Genomic DNA, 7,747 nt, shown 5'->3' with positions numbered 1-7,747 from the left:
AGAGAGAGCGAGAGAGAGAGGGAGGGAGGCAGGCAGGTGGTGGTGGTGGTGGGCGGGGGGGTGATGGGGGGTAAGAGGTGTGGCTTAGTGTGAAGTATTTTAGATCAACTTGTTTTAAATATTTTAAGTTGCTGGAATAGTGTTTAGAAGAAAGCCAATTGGTTTAGTGTACTGTACTGTATAATGTATATATACATATTCAAAATATTGACCAGCAGAAATTGGATTATGTAGGAGTGAGAGCATGGCTTAGTGTAAAGTTATTTTATAATCTTTAAATATATATAAATAGTGTATATTTAGTTTTATGCAACAGAGAGAGGTAATACAGTACAGTACAGACAATGGACTGACTGGACACTACAGTACATTAACACTGCACTGAGAGAGAGAGAGAGAGAGAGAGAGAGAGAGAGAGAGAGAGAGAGAGAGATAAGTATAGATATAGAGAGGAAGAGAGAGAGCAATTTTACAGATATGGAATTGCTAAAAATAATTTTTGGTTCACTTTAAATTTAGAGAGAGAGAGAGAGAGAGAAGGAGATTGATAGGGAAGATAGAGATAAAGGAAGTCTTATATGTATATCTACATATACAAATATTCATACCTATATATATAAAGGTCTTTGTAGTTTCATATTAAAAGGAGTGGGGGGATGGGGGCATGAGTGGTTGCTTTAATGTACAGTCCATGTTGAACAATTGTCTTCTGCTTTATGATATATGGGAAAACAAAAACTGGAGTTGATTACAAATAGTTTTCCATTTTTATCTAAGTACTTTTTATTTGAATTTTTTATCCTCTCTCCCTCTCGATGAGGTCTAGTAGCATAACAGGATGTGGTAGCAAATTAACGCGCTCTCTCTTTTTCCTCTCTGTCTCCATCTTTCTCTTTCACCCTCTTTTGTGTTCATAGTCTGTACATTATTCTGTTTGTCAGTGTGTCTGTGTGAGTGTGTCTGCACTGTGTTTTATATCCATACATGTCTGTCTGTCTCTCTGTGGGTCTTAGTGTGTGTGTCTGTCTCATTGAATGTGCATGTGTGTCTAACTGTGTGTGCATGTGTGTGTGTCTCTCTCTCTATGTCTCAGTGTGGTCTCCGTGTCTCTTTCAATATGTCTGTGCATCAGTCTAATTCTCTGAGTCTCACCCAGTTTTCTCTCTCTTTCGCACTCTCTCAATTAATTTAATTGAAAGGGTGCTTAATTGATATGTTGCCAAAGCAGTTTACATATTGAAATACAAAGGAAACATATAGCAGGGATATCTTAATACAGTGGGACAATCACAGCAGGCATAGGAGCTGAGCAGGTGAGTAACTGATAATGATACAGAATTAATGGAAGAGGAGATAAATAACAAAAATAAGTAAAACAAATAATAAATGTATTAGAGAATAAAAAGTACTAGTAATAATAATATACATATTTGCACACATACTTACATAGATACAGACACATATATACCCTTATAAAACATACATCTCTCTGTATGTGTGTGTCTCATTGTGTGTGTGTGTGTGTGTGTGTGTGTTATGAGTCCGATGTGTCCCACAGACCACATCCTGTTGTAGGCATGTGTCAGTGTGTGTGTGCCTTTGTGTTTGTGCTGCAGTGGTACTCACCACTGTGTTGTAACACTATTAAGACTCTGGAAGTAAGCCATTTTAGCCCTATAACAATGGGTCTATTAACACAGTTCCGTGAGGAGCCACTGACTGACTGGCACTCTGGTACAGGAAGCAGGGGCCCAAGGATGGACCACTGGGGCACTCCCATGGTACATCTCGTTTAAGAGTTGCTTTATCACTTCATAGTCATAGCTTCATAGCTCTTCACTGTCCTGCAATATCTGGAGCTGATAATCAACCAGAATCCTATTGTACTTACTAATGTACTACAGCTTCAATTTGTACAAAAAATACTATAATAAATGCAAAATCTCCATTTTGAATAATAAATATTTGCTATTTGACTACATATTTAACTTAATTCGAAATCTGGGTTTTGAAATAAATATTTAACTTAAATCTTAAATCTCTGTCTCACAAAATAAATGGTTTATATTAAATGTAAATGTTAAGTCTTAATCTAAACCTAAATGTTAAATCTGAATGTAAACACAATGTAAAATCTGGGGGTTGCAAAATAAATATTTAGCTACATGCCAAAAAAAAAAAAAAAGTGTGTTGTTTTACATTTGACGCCCAATATTTCAGTAACACCGCAGCTGTAGTGTATGTCAGTGCTGGTATACTGCCATCGTGTGGTGAGGCGGGATAATAGAGTGCATCAGGACAGTGTAGTGTACACAACAGATTTTACACAATGCTGCTGAAAAAGCAGATGTAAACTCATATGAGTAAACTCCCAGCACCATTAACAGTGCTTGCATATTCAAACAGAAGACAACTATGCTTACACATCGAAATAGAAGACAAGTTCATTTCCCAGCTGCAATTTACACATTTTCATATTGTCTATGTTTGTTTTAATGTACGTAATGTTTAGTGTAAGAAATCAGTATGATCTTTTTTTTTTTAAATAGTCACCTTCTTCTTTTATGCAGTGTGGGTCAATGTAAAAGGCAAACAGAGTGTTAGGGTATATTGTCAAAAGTGTAGAATTGAGAACAAGGGCAGTGATGTTCAGACTGTACAATGCACTAGTTAGAGCTCATCTGGATACTGTGTGCAGTTCTGGGCTCCACACTTCAAGAAAGATATCGCTGCTCTAGAGACAGTTCAGAGGAGAGCAACCAGACTTATTCCAGGTCTGAAGGGAAAGTCCTACTGAGAGACTGAGGGAACTGAACCTTTTCACCCTGGAACAGAGGAGACTACGTGGGGACTTGATTCAAGTCTTCAAAATCATGAAAGGCATCGACCACATCAAACCAGAGGAGCTTTTCCAGATCAGCAGGGACACACACACCCAGGGACACAAATGGAAATTGGGCTTCAAGGCATTCAAAACAGGAGACACTTTACACAGAGAGGCGTCACAATCTGGAATAAACTACCCAGTGATGTGGTAGAAGCTGAAAGTTTGGGAACATTTAAAAATAGACTGGATAGGATCCTTGGATCACTCAGTTATTAATGGACACCAAACGAGCACGATGGGTTGAATGGCCTCCTCTCGTTTGTAAACTTTCTTATGTTCTTATGTTCTAAGACAAGGATTGCCATATAACTGAAGCATATTTATGTGTATATTGCATAAGTATTTACATTAAGTTAAACAGTGAAGGTAGTAATTCAACTTGGTGCTTTAGCTCCAGCACAGAATGCTAGACATCCATGTCATGAGCCTGCAAGCAACCAATTATTAACTACTAATAATATTAAACTATTAAACTTACACTTGAGTAAAAGTAAAAATACTCTATCAAAAGCTTACTCTAGTAGAAAGACTCCTATTCAAATAGTACTTGAATGAAAGTGAAAAAGTATCTACTTTCAAGAGTACTTAAGTAAACAAAAGTAAAAGTAAATATTATAATTTTAGCAATAAAGTGAATGTGCATGTGTCTGTGTGTGAGTCTTATGAAGGGGCACACAAGAGGTACATTTCATGTTTTTAATTCAACATTTTATTTAAACAATCAAGGTATTTTTTACTGTTCGTTCGATTTTATCTTGAAGAAAACCACGTCCAACAAAAAAAAATATATATATTTAAGCACAGATCTGTGCATTTCTTTCCTTTATATTCAGTATTAACAAATGGTAACGTTAGGCTATACACTTCTTGAGAAATCAGAGGTTTAAAATATTCAAATTAACTTAACTCAATTAACTCAAAATTATTTATATAATATTTTCAGTTTTTCTTACCGCACCTCACTGTTCGTTCAATCAATCAAAATGCAGCAGTCCCATCTTCGTGATTTCCTTGGTCGAAACTATTTTGGTTAGGCTAACGCTGCAACAAACTTTTAGTCTAGTTAACAGTGCCATCTAATTTTGACAGTATTTTATAAAATTTTATGAGACAGTTAAGGTCAGAGAAATTATCAATATTAGTGAGAGTGTAGGCTAAAAAAAAAAAAAAAAGCCAGCGTTTGAATGCTCAAAAACAGACTTTGTTAAGGAATGCATTTTATTATCGGAACTAACAAAAATTCGCTTTGCTGTGTCCAAAAGAATATAAAGAACCTGTGCTCTGAAAAGTTCAACTTGTATTGCTCAATGCATAGTATTGTAACAGTTTTCAAACTTCACTGTCAAGTAGGGGTTCAGAAACAAGAGACTGACAACGTTAAACAATTCAATGCTCTTTATTTCTTACGTGCACTTACATCCCACCTTTAGAAAGGCAGGAATTAGCAGTAAAAAGAACTGAGGAAAGACAAGGTGGGAAGGGCTGATTCCAGCCCAAACGAGATGACTCGGGGGGGAAACAGAACACTAGACAGAAGGACACACAGAGGGAGGACATGGGGGAACATAATGCGGTACACTAATTAATATCTCAGCAGCCCCTGCACGTGGCGCACATACTAATGAGCCTGGGCGGCTCTAGCCCCCTGGTGGCTGTTACACAGCCCCCTCCTCAGGGTCAAGCATCCAAGCAGCCTCAAACAATTTGCCCAGGCTGCAATCATAGTCCAGCAGGGGGGACCTAGTCCGGGCCCTCTGGCTCTGGTGCCGCGGGGCCCTGGCCGCGGGGGTTGGTTTCGGTGAGGGTCCCTTCCGGCGGTGGGGATTGTGGAGCCATACCTTGTCTCCGGCGGCGAATCCCGGGCCCCTGGTGTGCTAGGTGTGGTGGCGCTTATCGTGGGCCCCAGGTGCTGGTGGGGTGTATGTGGCGCAGTCGCTCCTGAGGCTCCCACACATGATCTGGTTCTACCGGGGGTCCGACTCTTGGGCCTGGCCGTTGGAGAGGAGGTCTAGGCCTAGGATGCAGGCTTCGCGGATCGGGGCCAGCCAAGACTTATGCTGGAGCTGCTGGATGCCGACCTCCACCCACAGCATCTTGGTGTCCAGCATTTGTATTTGTAAAGAGTATTCTTACTCTTCTCCATAGAAGGGGCCAGTCTACCCCTTCTCTTCTCTTACTCTTCTCCATAAGAAGGGTGATCCAATGGATCTTAAGAACTGGCGGCCAGTCAGCCTCTTGTGCACCGACTACAAGATACTGGCCAAACCACTTATGCTACAGCTACAGCGGCCACTCCCTCAAATCGTGGGTCAGAATAGTACATTTCCCTCCCGAAACCTGCTGGACTATCTTGGCTAATGCTACACATGTTTGCCTCACAAATACACAGAAAGGTGTCTCCCCACCCAAGTGTTCATGTACAGAAGGGGTTTAGCCCTGTTTGACACCTGCTCCCACAAGGGCTGCCTGGGAAGGGAGACAGAGGTTCATATTTTTAGGGACTGCCCCTCCGCTTGAAGGGTCTGGCTCCTGTGGTTTTGTTTTGTTTATTTGTCTAATGCATTGACTGTTCTAATGTTTATTTAAATACATCAGATTGTTTTGTTTTTATTTGTTTTTTATCTGATGCATTTTCCATTAATTTTCAATGCATTAGATTGTTTCTTTAGATTGTATTGTTATTTTCTTACATTGTTTTGTTAGTTTGCCATCCTTACACTAATTGTTTTGATGCTTTAACGCACTTTTGAGTTCACTGTTGGAGAAAACATTTTAAGGATTTTAATATTTAGAAATTATTTTAGAATTTTTTTTTAAGAATTGTAATCTGTAATCTGTAAAGAGAATTAAAATGTTGAATGTAATGTAAAACAGTATTGTACTAATATAACTAACAAAGTTAGTTAATTGAGGAAATAGGCTGGTCTGTTAATAGATCAACTGCTACCTTGTACAGGTAGAGGAGCCCTAATACAATTTAATACACAAATGTGTGGCATAGGGGACAACAATTTGGGTGAGAAATTTCCCGACTGGAAATAATGCGCGCATATTGTGCTATGTTCTTATCCAAAAAACATGTTAACACTGTCGGTTATTGCTAGCATATTTATAATCCTCCTTGTTGTGTGATATTTTTCATTTTGGTATTTAAGAGTATAGACAAATGTTTATTTTCAGCATTGTTTACCTACTGTTTTCATTCTCCCTTCTTATACCAGTAATGCGATTGATACATGAAGACACATGATCACTGGTATCATTGCAGTGTGTGGCGATCCAACTTAATTAACGTGGGAAGTGGCTCTTACACAGGTTCGAGGTTAAAAGAAAAGTACCCATACCTTATGTGTCCGTTTAGTTTTGCGTTTGGGAACACGCTCCAGTTTTCGCTTCTGTTACTAGTCTGGGGAGAAGCCGCCATTGCAGTCTATAGCAGGGCACACGACGCGCCCCGGCTAAAGAAAGTTGCAGTTGTACTATGGCAACGTTAATGGGGAAAGGGGTTTATAATGACTATAGGTAAACCCTGATTTTTAACCAATAAACTAACAAAATTAATGTTATATAAATTAGATCTGTATTTATATATTTAAATCTGGAACTGTAGAAAAGTGTGATTACCATTTATTATTAGTTCGCTACATGTTATTGTTTTTGCTCTCCGTTTCCTATCCTTTTGGTTTGTTCCATCAAGGGAAGGGTTGGTATATAAGGCCCAAGGTTTCTCATACAGGAGGTTATAGGCATGACTGCTGAGTTTTGATTTGATTGCAATTAGTACTTTTTGCTTTTGTTTGTTTGTTTATTTATTTATTCATTTATTTATTTGTACCTGATGCCTGACCAGCTATACTCCAATAAACAGTTCCGGGTTTATGGATTCACTACCAACTTTGGCTTTTTGAATGATCACTCTACCAACTTGGCTGCTTGACCACATTAAAAGTAGGGTGTGCAATCTTCTCCAGAAACATTTTTTGTTATACTGGTTGAAAATCTCTTCACATCCTCATAGCAATCAATACTTTAAGTGGTCTAAATGTGTATGTGTATGTGTGTGTGTGTGTGTGTATATACACTCACCTAAAGGATTATTAGGAATACCTGTTCAATTTCTCATGAATGCAATTATCTAACCAACCAATCACATGGCAGTTGCTTCAATGCATTTAGGGGTGTGGTCCTGGTCAAGACAATCTCCTGAACTCCAAACTGAATGTCTGAATGGGAAAGAAAGGTGATTTAAGCAATTTTGAGCGTGGCATGGTTGTTGGTGCCAGACGGGCCGGTCTGAGTATTTCACAATCTGCTCAGTTACTGGGATTTTCACGCACAACCATTTCTAGGGTTTACAAAGAATGGTGTGAAAAGGGAAAAACATCCAGTATGCGGCAGTCCTGTGGGCGAAAATGCCTTGTTGATGCTAGAGGTCAGAGGAGAATGGGCCGACTGATTCAAGCTGACAGAAGAGCAACTTTGACTGAAATAACCACTCGTTACAACCGAGGTATGCAGCAAAGCATTTGTGAAGCCACAACACGTACAACCTTGAGGCGGATGGGCTACAACAGCAGAAGACCCCACCGGTTACCACTCATCTCCACTACAAATAGGAAAAAGAGGCTACAATTTGCACAAGCTCACCAAAATTGGACAGTTGAAGACTGGAAAAATGTTGCCTGGTCTGATGAGTCTCGATTTCTGTTGAGACATTCAGATGGTAGAGTCAGAATTTGGCGTAAACAGAATGAGAACATGCACTCACCTAAAGGATTATTAGGAACACCATACTAATACTGTGTTTGACCTCCTTTCGCCTTCAGAACTGCCTCAATTCTACGTGGCATTGATTCAACA

This window comes from Amia ocellicauda, chromosome 12 (genome assembly GCF_036373705.1).
Source record: "Amia ocellicauda isolate fAmiCal2 chromosome 12, fAmiCal2.hap1, whole genome shotgun sequence".
Taxonomy (NCBI): Eukaryota; Metazoa; Chordata; class Actinopteri; order Amiiformes; family Amiidae; genus Amia; species Amia ocellicauda.
The sequence above is the reverse complement of the archived record's forward strand: the minus strand, read 5'-3'. Positions refer to the sequence as shown.